This window comes from Rattus norvegicus, chromosome 1, assembly GCF_021556685.1.
Source record: "Rattus norvegicus strain SHRSP/BbbUtx chromosome 1, alternate assembly SHRSP_T2T, whole genome shotgun sequence".
In the NCBI taxonomy this organism is placed as follows: domain Eukaryota; kingdom Metazoa; phylum Chordata; class Mammalia; order Rodentia; family Muridae; genus Rattus; species Rattus norvegicus.
This window is the reverse complement of record NC_141534.1, coordinates 124,068,677-124,086,139: the sequence shown is the minus strand read 5'-3', so window position 1 is coordinate 124,086,139 and position 17,463 is coordinate 124,068,677.

Below are 17,463 nucleotides of genomic sequence, written 5' to 3'. Positions count from 1 at the left end.
TGGATATGTATCATTATGCCAACAAAAAATTAGTAATAGAATTGTTATCTACAGAAATAATCAGCAATGCATGCCAAAGGACGTAACAGAAATATTTAAAAGGGAATTTGACAAAATCGATATTTAGTAAAGCACTGTTAGTGTGTTTTCTGGTAGGATCTTTAAAATCCCTAGCCAAGTTTATTGATCATGTTTGTAGTATCATTGCTGAATTCTCTCCTGTAGTACTGGCCTCCCTCATATTAATAATTTGGTTAATTAAGCACAAAATTCCCTTTACACAGTTAAAATGTTAATGCATTTTACTAGGCCAGTCATTACTGTAGGATATAAGGATTATTAATGGATAAGAAAACCATTATTTTTTCTTAATGGGGCCTCGATAGTGTTTTCTAGCATTATGAAAGATAACCACCAGGGAAACTTTGCTGGATAGCACAAGGTTGAATTCTCTATGTCCAGCAAAGAAATTTTATTGTGTGTATACCTCATGATCTTATCTTGAAATCTGCTGGAAGAAACTGATGTTCTTTTCCACTTTCTCTTTTGTTCAATTTTATTGGTTTTTATTTTGAAAGACACAGAGTTAGGATTCAAAATATTTTGTTAAAATACTATTGAGTTCATATGATTTGGATGTCTACTGCTTTGAATAAAACCTTCCAGGAATGTGATTTCTATAATCAGTTAGACTCCACCATATTAAATTAATTTCTCCTTTAGGAACATTTGTATTTTGGAAATAGCTTCATGGTTAGACATCGTAGATTGTGTTTAGTTCTTTCTCTCAGTAATGGGAGCCAATTCACTTTACTCTATGGAAACCATATGCCTGCTCTAATGATCTATATGAGATGACATGTGAGTTAGGTCTGTTATATCTGAAAAAATTGGTTCCTTGGTTGCATTCTTTCTATTCCCACTTGCTGTTAGTTTTCACCCAACACAGAGAATCATGAGAGATGAAGGGAAAGTTTTGATAGAGAACTTGCATTTATTACTGAGTTACCAAATCTCTCTTATTCTCTACACATTCTTCAGGTATATTTCTGCCTTTGTGGCCATCAATAAGAGATAGTAGTTTCTGTGATCATGGCTGAACAATATATTAATTAAAGGGAATAACAGAATATTATTAGGATTTTTCAAATTGCTACATTGCTTTCGCAGAAAAAAAAAGGAGTTTGGTATGTCCCTTGGTCCACTGTCTACTTATTTCCCTCTTCTTGGGCATATGAGCTATGTCAAGATTGTGTCTCACAGTCTAGGTATTGTATCCAGGCACGCTCAAACAGGCAAAGTGGATGGGGAGAGGAGGAAGGGGATTGGGCGTTGTGGAAGGATAAGAGATAAATGGCATATCATTTGAAGTGTAAATGAATAAAATGCCTAATTAAAAAGAGTGATAAGTTTCTTTAAAAATTCTTTCAATGTAAGAATAGCCATGTTATTTTCCTCAGAATCCAAGTAGGTAGCAGTGCTAGATTCAGATTCTTCCCACAGTTATATCCTTCAGTACTCTCACATCATTACCAAGAAATATACTTGTTTTCAGTAAGGCCAGAAAACTGAGTCTGTACTATGTGGAAATGTATTGTATGATATAAGAACTTTCAGCCCAAATGGTGAGTCCTGTTTGCCTCTGAACGAATGTATGTATGCCTCAGAATTACCCAGGAGGATAGTTTATTCTCCCAAGTATTTTTTCCATTGGCATACTGGACAAATAAGTCCCTTATCAAAGCAACCATTGAAGCCTCTTTATAGGATGATCACACTAAAAAGTCTTCAATGTCTAACACAGTATTAAACTATTAAAAAAGTACTGTCCATATTATGAGAACAGGACCACCATTGAAGGAATCAGGAAAAGGGCTGAAAGAGCTTGAAGGGGCTTGAGTCCCCATAAGAACAACAATGTCAACAAATCAGAACTTCCAGGGACTAAGCCATTACACAAAGACGATATATGGACTGACCCTGGGCTCCAACTGCATAGGTAGCCTAGTAAGGCACCAGTGGAAGGGGAAGCCCTTGGTCCTGTACAAGCTGGACCTCAGTGAATGGGTGTCTAGTGGGAGGGCAGTAATGGGGGGAGGTTTGGGAGGGGAACACTCAACTAGACAGGGAGTGGGAGGTGTTAGGGTGATGTTGGACTGGAAACCAGGAAAGGGATTAAAATTTGATATGTAAATAAGAATTATCCAATTTAATAAAGATGGGGAAAAGATTAAAAAATTTATCTGTCCAACTTGCCTCTCCACGGTAAAGATATTTTGTTCTGCAATTTTCTCTTAAATTTGATAGGTAATTTTTTTTCTAGAATAAAAGTAATCCTGTTCCTAAGGTATTTACTTCCTCCCTTACAAACGTATATAACTTAAACCACATTTCTGAATTTTTCTGCCTAGTACTAATGATTTTCACTTCTTGTATGTTAATTTCAGGCTTCGTAATATATTTTTTGTTTAATTTTACTAATGCTTTAGTTACTTTCTGGCCTTGGATTGCATACTTACTAAACAATCATTATTTTCTTAGATAAAAGCATCAATTTCTCCCCAAAGAAATGGAACTAGATACCATATATATGTAAAGACATAGGTAATTATAGGTTTCCCATTGCCTGGCAAATCACCACGTCCCAGTGTGGAACTTCTTTCATTGACTTCATATATGAACTGAACTAAGAAATTCTTGTTTTAGAATTCCTTTAAAATATTTTGGTTGCAAAATCAGAGAGGGTATTTAAGGAAATAAATATTGTCCACTAATAATAGCTAATAGGTTTGTGATCAGAAGTCTTCCAACTTCTGCCCATGCCTGAAGTTCTAACAAATTATCCTTTGTATTCAACAAATTTTCACCAAGAATTCTTGAACTTATTTTTGGCAAGACTTAGAGCACAATCAACTTCCAAAATTCAAAGGGTCTCAATAGCAAACTTTAAAGTAATAGTTTTTAAATTTTTAGAAAACCCATGAGGATGAAATAAGTATTACAAATATACTCATGGGTTTTTCTGAATCTCACAAGCTCATAGATATTCTTTGAAATTTAATTTTTATTTAGCTACAGGACTGCTTTTGGAAGTAGTCCTCTTACTTTTTCAACCTTAGTTCTCTCACAGTTTCATTTTCCTCAGAGAAATGATTCTCCATACTATAAATCTGCTTCCAAAATCACCCATATACCACAAGTGGATGATAAAGCATTGTTTATAAAATTCACATTTGGAGCACTTAGTTCCTAAGACTGCTCTGTAGTAAGAAAGTAACTCATAGATTAAACTGGAATTTATATAAAACCTAAGGTCATAATCTTCGTATTTCAGATTTTTTAAAAAGAAACTGCAGCACAACAAATTTATCAATTCCAATATTACCTTTTTTCTCTACTATTTTATGCATTTCAACATTTTGACCTCCTTCTTTTCAAAGAACATCCACAAATGGTGAAGGGAAAAAATCATAACATTTACATAGTATATTTGTGTAGGCAATTTGGAATCATGATGCATTACTAACATTGCCTTTACTGTTATCCTGTCCCCATTTCAACTCACAAAAGCAATAATGTCTATCATGATGGTACCTTCGTCTGAATTCACTGTTTTAATTATTTAATGATCACGAATACATGGAAAGCACCATCCACATGGGTTTATGGAATCTATCAACTATTTTGCATATATCATTATTATTATGCCACATATTTTTACTCAGAAATTTCTACATGTGCTAACTCTGAAAATTGCATATATTAACTTATACAATATAAACAAGAATCACTGCCTTCTTATTTAAGAAATAAATTATGCCTACTCATTTATACATGTGTATGTGTGTTTTTCTAGTCTCTGAATATTTTTCATGGGAACACTTATTTATTAGTATGGTTAGGATTTATGGGTTGATTTAAATCAGTAAGACTTAGCACGGTAATAGTAGTAGATGTGCAAGTAGTATGAATGCACTGTTTAGGTGCAGGATCCTACTACGGAAAACTGTGCCAATTTTGGAATTCATTGTGGGACTCAAATCCAACTAAAAATGTTGGTTATTCTCATGATAGGCAATTCATCACTGTATTGGAAGTATTCATTGGCAGGGAGTATTTCCAAGCTTGACAAAGTAGTGATTTCATTTACCTTCAGTAGCTTGCTCCATATATTCTGGTACTGTGAAAACTATCCACTAAGATACACAGTAGAATCAAGCTGATTGGGCAATGCTAGATAAACTTATCTCTGTTCACTGACTTAACCGTGTGCTGACTTCAGCAATAGGGTCTTACTTTAAAATCCTGTATAGTAACCAAGAAGGTTTTTAATGGAATGGACTGTATGGGAATTCTCTGAAAAGTGAATTAAAAGTAGACAACCCAATCTGGCACTGGACCATGTACTAGTCTGGCTATAGTGTCCTGTCTTGAAACCATTGTCTTATTACTAGTTAATCTTATTTGTAAAATGTTTCTATGTATATTTGTGTAGTGAAGCCCCTCTTACAGAAGTTTGCTTCCATATGCCTTTTTCAAAACCACTTTAGGGATATTTACCCTTCCTCACATTCATTCCTCAAATCTCAGCTGCTACTACCATCACCATTTATTCAGTGGTTTGTTTATGCTTGGCCCAGGGAGTGGCACTGTTAGGAAATGTAGCTTTGTTGGAGTAAGGGTGTCACTGTGTGTGTGGCCTTCAATACCCACATCTTAGCTATCTGGGATTCAATCTTCTGCTTGATGCCATTATAACATAGGTGTAACTCTCAACCCTTGAAGGCGGATGTCTGCCTCGACACTGCCATGCTTCTACCTTAAAGATAATATACTGAACCGCTGAACCTATAACCCAGCCCCAATTCAATATGATCTTTATTAGTGCTGTCTTGTTCTTGGTTTCAGTTCACAGAAGTAAAAACCTTAGTAAGACACTTAGTCTGTCACTAGTTTCCCTTCATATTTATACCATTGTTTTGTAAAAACTCCCCTACAATGAAATACAGACCTATGATATTGTGAGTTTCCTGACTTATATATTTATTACCACTAGAACATATGTATGTGAAAATCATTTTTAACTTTTTAAAATTTAATTTTATATTTTATTTCTTCCCTTTACTTTCTGCTTGCTTTCCCCCTCCCATGTCACCACCGCTCCCACTACCTTTCAAATATTCACCCACTCCTCTTCTAGGCAGGTGAGGCCTGTCTAGGCATCCTATGACCCTGGCAATTTACATAAAGGTGATTGCTGTTTAAGCCTGGCAATTTCAGTTTTCTTTCTAGAATACATATACAAACACGTGTAGTGAACTGACCCTCCAAATTTTTCTGTGACCTTTATATGTGGTCATGGCACACACACACACACACACACACACACACACACACACACACACACACACACACACAGAGAGAGAGAGAGAGAGAGAGAGAGAGAGAGAGAGACAGACAGAGAGACAGAGAGACAGAGAGACAGAGAGACAGAGAGACAGAGAAAAAGAGAATATATCTGTGTGTATCTTACACTGAAGTCAGTGTGTAGTAGTCAGCAGTAGTCACAACATTTAAGAAAGCTGACTTTAGTTCTATACTGTCTATAATACTTATAACTCTACAAGCCTTTCTTCCACAATGAATCATGAACCCTGGGAGATAAACAGGATATAGACATTTTACTTAGTGACTGGAATTGAGCATTCTCTTACTCCATGCATCTTGAACAGCTATTGATCTTTATGTTAGGCATGATGTTCTAGCAGAAGAATCTTCTCTCAAGACGGTTGAAAAATACAGTAAGGTATGGGTCTAAGGATAAGTCATTAGGACTTAGATTAATACTATGTTCTTTTATCAGAGTTATAATATTTGCTTTCCCTTCAGGCCTATATTATGTTTGGCTACAGGTTTTTGATTCAAATAACAGGACAATTTATATATTTCAATTTGGGGAAAAAGCTTTGAATTCAACAAGAATGTAGGCTGGTTATTTTCATGTCACTCATACCACTATTGCATCAGTAGCTAACTTTTCCAAGCCTGTTAATGTAACAAGTTGGTGGATTCACAGCTATATATACTCCAGTTTAAATTGTTTCTGAAAAAGATACAAAACTAGATGGGCAGGGAAGGATTTCATCTGGAAGAAATGGAAGGAAAAGCTGAATATGATCAAGCCACGCTAAGAAATTCACAGACACACATACACACACAAATATAATGCGGAAATTCATGCATGAAGTTTTGCTGATGCCAAATTTATTATATCCATAATAATAAATTATAGATAAGTAGGTAGATATGTAGGTAAGTAGGTAGGTAGAATGATGACAGATAGATAGATAGATAGATAGATAGATAGATAGATAGATAGATAGATAGAAAGACAGACAGATCTTGGTGAATTGGAATCTATCAACAATATTCAGTTAATTAATGAAGATCAATATCTCAAAGTGCCACTCCACATTTGTTCATTATCCTTTACCCTTTTCCCTGTCCCACATACAGTAACAGTTGGGTGCATGTGACTTTATAATGTTATGCCTTCAGGAATACAGTTATATGCAGGTTCAGAATTATCATCTCACTAAATAGGATATGCACAAAGTCATAGTATTTCTACCTAACCTATAGTAAATAATCAAAACTTCTGATTCCAGAAACATAATGTTAAAAGAAATCTTTTAAACTGCATTCATATGCATACATTCATAAAGGATTTGCTGTTTGTTAACACAGTAACCATAGGATGCCTCTTAATTTTATTTATCTTCATATTCCTTCCTCTACTCACGTCTTCACTTATTATCACTACTTGTTCCCTCACTTTTCAAGACCCATACCATGCATATTGATCTATTCTAGTTCCCTTTCCTAAGGAGACCTATCTATTACTCCTAGTCCCAAACTCTAAACACAATTTCTCTGCTTCTGTAGGTTGTACATTGGTTCATTGATTTAACAGCTAATGTCCTCATAAAAGCAAATAGATAATATATTTGTCTTGGTGGTCTGAAAAATTTCATTCAGTATGATGTTTTCTAGTTCCATTCATTTACCTTTGAATTTCAATTCTTTTAGGGACTGAATTTTTCAAATATGAAAATGTAGACGGAATGTACCATGCTGTAACCTGTAATTCCACACTGAGAGAGATGAACTGGGACTACCCGTCTGAGTACACTTTGGATTAAACTAGTGAGAAGGAACCCTAGGCTGCAGTTTGGGAGGATGCATCAAAAATCACCAAAAGAAGTGAGTTTAAATGACATAAATAAACAAATAACTACTTTATCTGAGACATAATTAGAGTAAAATATTTTTCAGTAACTTTATATTTCATGCTCGAAAAAAAGGACAGTACAAATCAAATCAAATGATATTCACTCTTTTCTAAACCATTGAGACATAGGGGCGTTGCTCAGTCTAGGAAGTATCCCCAGGCTATGGCAGTTCCTGGGTTGAAACTTCACTGTTCCAGTGAATGAAATAATTTGATTCACCAGTGAGTTGAAAGAGTATGTAAAATGAACTCCAATTAAAACAGAGTTCTATCCAGGAAGGCATCAGAGTAGAAATAGAGGATTGTCCTGCACAAGTTTTCCTCTGACCAATAGAAATTTATCCTCTGAAGACTTGCTTAGTTAAATGTTAATACATGAAGATGAAATAATATCAATCTGTATCAGTTTTTGAATTAATAATTTTTGAAAATTGATTTTTTCAGACAATATATTCCGCCTCATTATTTCATCCTCCCTGATTCTTTCCATCTGGAAAATGACCTATTTCCTCATGTTCTCACCCCACCCCTTGGAAAACATGAAAAGAAAAAGCTAACCTGACTAAAACAGAACAAACAACCAATGGAATCAAAAATGATAAAACATAAGAAGCACATAGACACACAGAGATACATACTTACAGAGAAAGTCGAAGAAAATATTAAATTGGGAGTCAAAATATATGGGAAATTACCAGCATGGTCAAAAATATAATATATTATGAATAAAAAAATTCAAAATTACCATTGATTTATGTAAGTTAGAATGAAGTACCTGCTTGATTGTAGGTTCTATTCCCATGAAACTGTACTGGATGAAAGCAATTTTGATATTAGAAATTATTTCACAATGAGAGAACTTCTTAGTGAGGTAGATCATATTCAGACACAGATATTAGTGGTTGGACACCAAATAATTTGACCTGCAAAACCTCTGCAGATCCTTTGCATGGCTTCCTGATTTATATAAGTATATATGTATATCAGTCCTGTTGTGTCTGGACATTATTGATCACTTGCTTGCATTCATCCCAGTACCACTGTGCCTTACAATATTCCTACCATGACTTCTAAAAATCTTTCCTGAGCCAGGAAGGAAGAGATTAGCTGGTAATGACTCATTTATGAGAGTATGATCCAAGGTCTTTCACTTTGTATATTGTGCAGATATAGTTCTCTGTAATTGGCCCCATCTATTATATATGCTAGCTTTTGTGATAACAATAGAGCAATATAATGATATATGGGCATAACAGAATATTATTAGGAATCATTTTGCATCTACATTTGCACAGCAGACAATAATACCTAATTTAAACCTTAAACCCCAGTATTTTGTCATGAGAACAATGGTAGAAATGTGTTCTATCTCACTCTGTATGTCTCAAATCCAGTCATATAGTGGTTGCTTACTTCCTTGAAGGTGCCAAGATTGCAGCATTGTATCCTGTAGGCAGCTGAGTGTGGTAGGTCAAATAGTATAGAGGTGGGTTGGTGTTTAAGTTTTCCCTCAATAACCCTGCCAAACACATTTCTGTACCAGCAACACTATTCAAAAGGTAAATGTTTTAGTGAGGCACCTGTTTGTCTTCTCTATGTTCAAAAGAAATGTAGGTGTTGTCTTCAACAATAGAGCCATCATCAGCCTTATGCAGCAATCAGTAGCTTAGGCAATAGCTTGAAGTGATTGGAGTATTACAATGAGGACACATTGGCCAAAAATATAGTAGATAGAGCCAATACATGGGGTCGGAGATTTCATTTGGTGGGAAGAGATGTCTAGTTCTATCATTCTCTCCCATTTTTTAATATCCTTTATTTGTTATTTATGTTATATATTAAGAACTGATCTGACTCCTACATATAGCTGTCCTCCTTAGTACTACACTCTATCCTTTCCATTCCCCCATCTCCATTTATTTGCTACATTCCAATGTATCCCCCAAATATGCCCCATCATTTTTTATATAGTTTCTCTACACTCATAAAATCCTTTCTTCCTGCCTAATTCTTGTATGCCATTGTCAGGGCTTAAAATATCAAAATATAAGCAGATACATTCTGTATTTGTCTTTGAGGTTCTGGATAACTCACAATGAGGTGGTTGTTATTGTTGTTGTTGATGATGATGATGTTGCTCAGACTCTTTCAAATATACCAGAAAATATAAGTGGATCACAGGCAATAAGATGTTGAGGTATTAACACCATTGTGGTTTGATTTTGCTCTGTTCACATAATTGATTGCTTCTTCTCTCTGGAGGTAAGAAAGTACATTTTTAAAGGAGCCCCCTTTTCAAAATGAGATGTTAGAGTTTTATAGAGAATTTGGATAGTGAAGGACTTGAAAATGGAAATGCTGTTGCGTTTTTAATTCCAAGGACAGATATGTTTGATATTCAACCTTTGGTAAAATATTTGCCTGACATAAACAGATTTGAATTTGACCTTCCTCACAAATGCAGATATACTATACACACAAGGAACAACAGCAGCCAGGAGGTAGGGACAGAATAATATGATGCTGAAGGTCATCCTAACCATTAATCAGAAGAGCGGGAAATCATTTTAGAGAAAAAGTGATATATGCTTTATGTGCTTGTATGCTAAAAATATGTAACTATATTTTGATTTTACAGGGGTAACATTGAAAGTATTGACTTGAGGCTCAGCGACACTTTAAGGTTTTAAACAGGGTTCATTCTATGAAAAATAATGGGGTCTTTTAAATTTGTATAGTATACTTTTATTATAAATTGACTGTAAGTCTGTGGTGACAAAGAGTAGAATGCAGTGGTTTCAATGAGGTGTCGTCGATTAGTTTCTAATTTTTAAACAGTTGACTCCTACTTGATGATTGTTTGTGGAAGGTTTTGAGAGAAGTCTCTCTGCTTCTTCTCTGAGGTTTGAGATATAAACTGCTAATTCAGCAACCTGCTGCTTATCACTAGAAATACAGAAAGAGAAGAAATAATTTTTTACTACTATACTACCATTTTAATTTTATTAGTATATTTTTGTTTTTGTTACAAATTCTAAAATGTAATTCTGGCTGTAAGTATACTCATAGTAGACTCTCGTTCTATGACTCTAAATTGTTAGATATAAGGGCATGTGCCAACATGACTGGACTTTTTCACAAAACAAAAAAATCTAAAAGTAATTAATGATCAAAGTCAAATTCACATTTACAAATCAAATTAAAGCATTCAAGATATATTGACTTACATATTAATCATATCATTTAAGAAATAGAAGCAAAATATTTACTTCATATTTTTGCCCAACTTACTCTACAGAATGTGACACTGTCTCACAAATTCCAAAAATTAAACAGAATATGAACAAAAATAGAAATAAAATAAAGGATAAAAGGAGGAGGAATCAGAGGAGAAAAAGGAGGAAGAGGATAAAAGGAGGACTCCACTAATCAGAGAAAACGAAAAGCTCATAAAATGTGAGTTTCTTCTTCACTCCTTCATAAAAGGGGAAACAAGAATATTCATAGGTGGGGATATGGAGGCAGAGTTTGAAGCAGCAAATGAAGGACCCCCATTGGAGGAAATAAAGGACTGAAAGAACTTAAGAGGCTTGGAACGCCATATGAACAACCATGGCAAAAACCAGAGCTCCCAGGGACTACACCACTACTTAAAGACTATACATGGACTGACCCAGGGCTGCAACTGCATACTTCCCCCCACCAGTGGAAGGGGAAGCCCTTGGTCCTGCCAATGTTGGACTCTCAATGTAGGGGAATGTTGGGGGGGAAGGCAGGAGGGGCTTGATGGAGATGAGAACACCCTTAGAGAAGGAAGGAAGGAAGATGGGATAGTGGGCTTATGTCTAGGAAACCGGGAATGTGAATAACATTTGAAATAGAAATAAAAAAAATCCAGTAAAAACAAACAAACAAACCAACAATAATATGATAAAACACAGGGATTTCTTTCAGTTTTTTCAGTGTCCTGATCACACATTGACACACAGTACATGTATAAAATGCAAAAACATTTAGGATTCATTTTCTTGTTTAGAAAACCATACATTATCGTTGCCATTATCGCTTACATAAAAACCATTATTTTAACCAAATAGTTGGCAGATTAAGATGGAGCACTGTATTTTAAATCCAGTCTATTCTGCACAGCATCATCCTGTCCAGAAAAAAAAGCTATTGATGCAAACATTGCCTCTCTATATAGTAAATTACTATAATTGTGTACTTGTTACCAAATATCCTCTGACAATTTTGATAAATACAATACTACGGCATTGTAATTTCACAGGATTTTTAATATTAGGAATCAATCTTTGAAAGGTATCTTTAAAATCAAGATTGCAGAATAATCTTTGCAGCAAGTTTTAAACATCTCCAGCATTGACAGAAGATTCAGAGGGTCTGATCTGCAGTAGCCCAGCCTGTTTAAGAGTGGTCATTCCTTCTCTCAATATGATATGTATTAATATATTGCCATCCTTATCTGCTCAGTCCTATATTGAAGTAAAGTTCGCCACACAGGGATAGCTTCTGAAAGTAATGCTATAGAATAGGAAGCTGAGTATTCCGTATGCATTCAAAGTCACCTTGTTGTTTTTGCAAATGTTTTCCTTCCTTGATTGTAGCACACAGGGCTATTTGTCCAAATTCGAAGCACATTCTGTAATTCCTGATGCATTTCTCTTTCCCAGGTACACTTTGTCTTGCAGAAAAGGATATTATTAAGTCAATATAATTTACCTTTATTGAAACATAAATGATTGTACACAAATGATTGTACAATCATTAACATTCAGGAGCTACTCTACATTTTTGTTTGTACTCCATTTTCATATTCATTGGTCATCAGAATCACCAAGGTTTAAAGTTGCATAGTGATGTTGAGTGGTGCTTCTGCTTATAAAAAGTAATACTGCACTGCAAAATTATTTCTCAGAACTCATGTCAGGAATCTCAAATTACATGTAACTGCATATCTTGAGACAAATACAGCCTTTTGCAATTAATACCTCTACACATATGCAAACACACAGAGAGAGAGAAAGAGAGAGACAGACAGAGAGACACAGAGAGACAAAGACAGAGACAGAGTCAGAGACAGAGCAGAGAGAGAGAGAGAGAGAGAGAGAGACAGACAGACAGACAGACAGACAGACAGACAGAGAAAGACACACCCAAACAGACACAAGTTCGGGCTTAAAAGTAGAGAGACAGAATCTCAGTGATAGAGACAGAGAGAATGTATATATGTACACATAATTAACATTAAAAATCTAGCTAACTGTGGTTACATGCGAGTTTACATGTAGCACTTACAAGTCGGGAAGTCAATAAATCTCTGAGTTAAAAGACAGCCTTGTCATCAAGTGAATTTCCATTCCAGCTAAATTGAACAAGTAAGCACCTATTTAAAAGAAAATCAAACAAAAAAGTAAATATATCAAAGTAACAATTTTTAAAACAGAAGAAAAAATCATCATTGAATCACAAACCAATGCTTTTAGTAAATAACAAACGTTATGTTAGTGGCAAGTGCTTCATTTACATGAGCACATCAGATCCTTTAAAAATCCAACTAATCAAGCTAAATCTGACTAATGCAGAATATTATTAAAGTAGCATCTTTTATTCTTTAGTGATTTCTCCTGATATTACAAGTATCTAGTGGTTTCGTACATTCTCTAATTTTGTTACATTTTTCTAAGCACTCTTTCTTTCCTTTGTATAGAGATCTAAATGTGAATATAATTCAATATCCTGTAGGCATCATTGCCCAAAAAGCACCTTGAATTTATCCCTGACCAATTTATACAGGGGTTTTTGAAGACCCAGCACTTTCATTCTAGCAATAGTACAGCTTAAAGATCACATCTGCCTGCCTTGTGTCATTAGCTTTCGAAAAGATTTTGAATCACTGCAGCCTGGCAACCATGCACACATGCGTGATTGGAGGGTTATGCTAGCTCACTAGCACAGAACAGGGGCGGGTTACAGTGTGATTACTTAAGTCATGCAGCAGGTCCTGTTCAGAGAAGAGGCAGACAAAGATGCCTGTCAAAGCACCCTCGGACTGGTCAGCAAGGCAATGTAGCAAACAAGGTCAGCTCTCTCATATCCCCATAATTTGTTCCATAGAGGTGATTTCTTCACACTAAATATGGCAAATTCATTGTAAAAGAAGATTATTCTATACATCTCAAGCCTTTGACTCTGAAATGTCAGATTAGAAACCTATCAGAGCAGGACCTGGCTTCCTTTGTCCTGTCCTGTGTTGTGTTTGCTGCAGTGCCCCTCCCCTTGAGCTGTCAGTCTGCCCTGTCACTTCAGATCAGTTCTCTTACAAGGTGAATATTAGCATTTCAAAGAGCTGACAGTATTGTGGATTATTGGTGTGTGGGAGTAATGGCAGTCAGAAAAATATAAAGGAATTTAAGTTCGTAAATGGATTTTGCATAAAAATTACATCCATAAATGAAGTTACAGTGGTATCTGGGTATCTGCCATAGACTGAAAGATTTGAAGGAATAAAAAACACTTGAGAGTTAACATACAGATTATCATCAGAGGGAAAGCACACAATAGATCACGTGGATTGCACCTCCAGTTTCTGAATAGTTAGTGGTATCAGGTAAGAAAGAGTTTTGATGTTATGATAGTTCCAATAAAGGATAAGTGTTTCAGAATGTCTGTAAGAAAGAGTAGTGGGCAGAGTGAAGTTGGGTGTGTGAACGGCAGGCATGTGGAAACATATACATATATATATTTATGTATGTATGTATATATAAATATACATGCGCAAAATCACTTACAAACATACTCACATGACATACAATGCATAAAGTAGTACAGAACGATAAACCATTTTCTTCTGTGATCACATAAGGTGATCCAATTTCAATGTTTTGACAATGCATTAGTGTCTTTTTAATTTTGCCCAGATTCAACAATAAACTGGTGGATTGGAAATAACTTTCTTTGGATATGTAGTCTATACTTTGCTTTCATCCTCTGATATGCATGAATTTTATAAGATATGCAAAATAGAATGCACATTTGGGTTTTGGTTTTTTTTTTGGGGGGGGTGGTTTGTTTGTTGGGGAGTTTGGCCATCCTCCATCAGATAAATCCACAAGGGTGTGTTGTTGTTTTTGTTTCTGTTTGAATTATTTCTGGTCTTTTTTGGAATCATATTTTGTTTTTCTTTATAAAATGGTGTATTTTAATTGAAAATTGACTTTTGTCCAGTTTTTCATTTCCATTCTTATATATTTTATTTATATCATGATTACATTTTTCCTTTTTTTTAACCCTTCCCAGTTTCTAACCACCTCCCCTCCCTTCCAGATCACTTCCCTTTCTGTCTCTCATGAGGAAAAGAACACTCAAGGGATAACAACCAAACATAAACAAAATGAAATATAATAAGATATAGTAAGAACATATTGAAGGTGGACAAGGCAATCCAACAGAAGGAAAATGAGCAGACACAAGAATCAGAGACCCAACTGTTAACACACTCAAGTATGCCTTAAAAACACTAAATGGAATCCTCTCAGATGTGTACAGAGGAAACAATGCAGACTAATATTAGGCTTTGAGACACAGATTTCCTCAGAGGCTTATTCTATTCTTTTACTCATTGTATTTTTTTTATTTCAAAATGTTGTTTGTGTTTAAGATTTAAAAAATCTTAAATTCAAGACTATGTTGATACAAGTCAAGAGCAGTCTGACGGTTGGCTAAGGTTCTTGCTTCTAAACAGGTGTTAATTAATACAGAAATAACAGAGTGGCAACATTCATTACAGTTTTGTTACTTCAGGTATGTTATAGAATAATTTGAAATCTGCCATGCAGATACCACCTGAACTTTGTTCATTATTCAAGTTTATTTTACAGGGAATTTATTTTGTCTCCATCTAATTTTACAACACTATTTTTTAATTTGTGTGATGAATATCATTGGTAATCAAATATATACATATGTAATATATATGTAATATTTTATATAACATGGTATATGACATATATTATATCACAATATGATACATAATGTTTTTTAAATGATATTGTTTCTATAGCTTGTTATTCAAAGTATTTGTTATTTTAGGACATGAATTTTCATAATTTTTATACTGCTACATTGCTTAATGTAATTATCAGAATTGTCAGGTTCCTGACGCCACATTTAGGAACTTTTATGCATAAAATCATATCATATTCAAAGGAATCTCCTAATACTATGCTGAATAAGACAGGAAGAATAAACTTCCTTTTCTTGTTCTTGATTTTAATAAAAATGTTTTGAGTTTATCAACATTTAGCAGGATGCTCCCCCTGATTTTGTTGTATGTTGTTTTATTTTTCTGAAATATGTTCTGTTTATCCTTCCCAGTGACCACATTTCTAAGGAAACAGGAAACTTGCTACTCTGGTAGCCATCTATGTCAGTAAGGATGTGTGCATATAGAGTTGGAATATTGAGAAGCCCTCCTTCTTTCTTTCTTGAATATTTGCTCATTCTTTTGAGGGGCACACATGTAACCCTAACTTTAGGAGGCCATGTTACAACAGCCATGCCATTTATAGAGACATCCCATAGCATTTGTTCCAGTCCTCTAGCTTTTACCCATCTGGGGACTTTTAGAATCCCCAACTATCTTGAGTACTGACTGTTGCTTATTCACAGACATTATGTAATTATGTATCATTGTGCCAACAAAACATTAGTAATGAAAGTGTTCTCTATGGAAATAATCAGTAACACATACCAAAGGACATAGCAGAAATATTTAAAAGGGAATTTGACAAAATGGAGATTTAGAAAAACAATGTCAGTGTGTTCTCTGCTAGGGTCTTTAAATTCCCTAGCTGAGTTTATTGATCATGTTTGTACTATCATTCATAAATTCTGTCCTGTAGAACTGGCCTCACTTCTAATTAATAATGTGGTTGTTTAAGCACAAAATACTTTGTACATTTTAGATGTTAATGCATTTTACCTGGCCATTCATTATTTTAGCATATAAGGATTATTAATGGATAAGAAAACCATTATTTTTTTCTTAATGGAGCCTGAATAGTGTTTTAGAGCATTATGAAAGATAACCACCAGGGAAACATTCCTGAGTAGCGCAAGGATGAATCCTCTGTGTCTAGCAAAGAATGTTTATTGTGTATACCTCATGACCTTATGATGAAATCTCCTGGAGCGAACTGAGGCTCTTTCCAATTTTCTCTTTTGTTCAATTATATCTGCTTTTTTATGTTGAGAGATACAGCATTAGGATTCATAAAATTATTGTCAAAATACATTTGAGTTCATATGATTTGCCTGCCTACTGCTTTGAAAAAACCTTCCATAAGTGCAATTTCTATAATCAATTAGATTCCACCATATTAAAATAATTTCTCCTTTAGGAACCTTTCTATATTGGAAATAGCTTCATGGTTAGAGATGGCAGATCATGTTTATTTATTTCCCTCAATAGTGGGAGTCAATTCACTTTACTCTATGGAAACCATATCATGCTGTCATGTTCTATGTGAGATCATATGTGAGTTAGTCACGTCTGTTACATCTGAAAGACATTGGTTCTTTGTTACATTCTTCCCATTCCCAGGTGCTCTCAGTTTTCTCCCAAGAAAAAGATTCATGAGAGATGAAGGGAGAGTATTAATAGAGAATTTGCATTTACAACTGAGTTACCAAATTTCTCTTAATCTCTACACATGTTCAGGTATGTGTCTCTGCCTTTGTTTCCACCAACAACAGATTGCAGCTTCTGTGATCATGGCTGAGTAATATACTTATTAAAGGGAATAACAGAATATTTTTAGGATTCTTTAAATTGGTATATTGCTTTTGCAGAAAAAATGGTGTTTCATATGCCCCTTGGTCCACAATCTATTATTTCTCTTTTCTTGGACATATGAGGTATGTCAGGAATGTGTCTCATGGACTGGGCATTAAATCCTTTCATGTAATTGTTACTCTCATCACATTTGTACAACTATTGCACTCGTGTACACTGTAGCTAGTCCACCATTGTAAATTGAAAGATTTCAGCTATGTTCACCTTTCCTTTTCTCCTCAGGAAGTATGAATAAATTTTCCAATCCATGAACACTATCTGGAAGGGGTGAATACTCCAGTTAGTCACCAGGTTAACT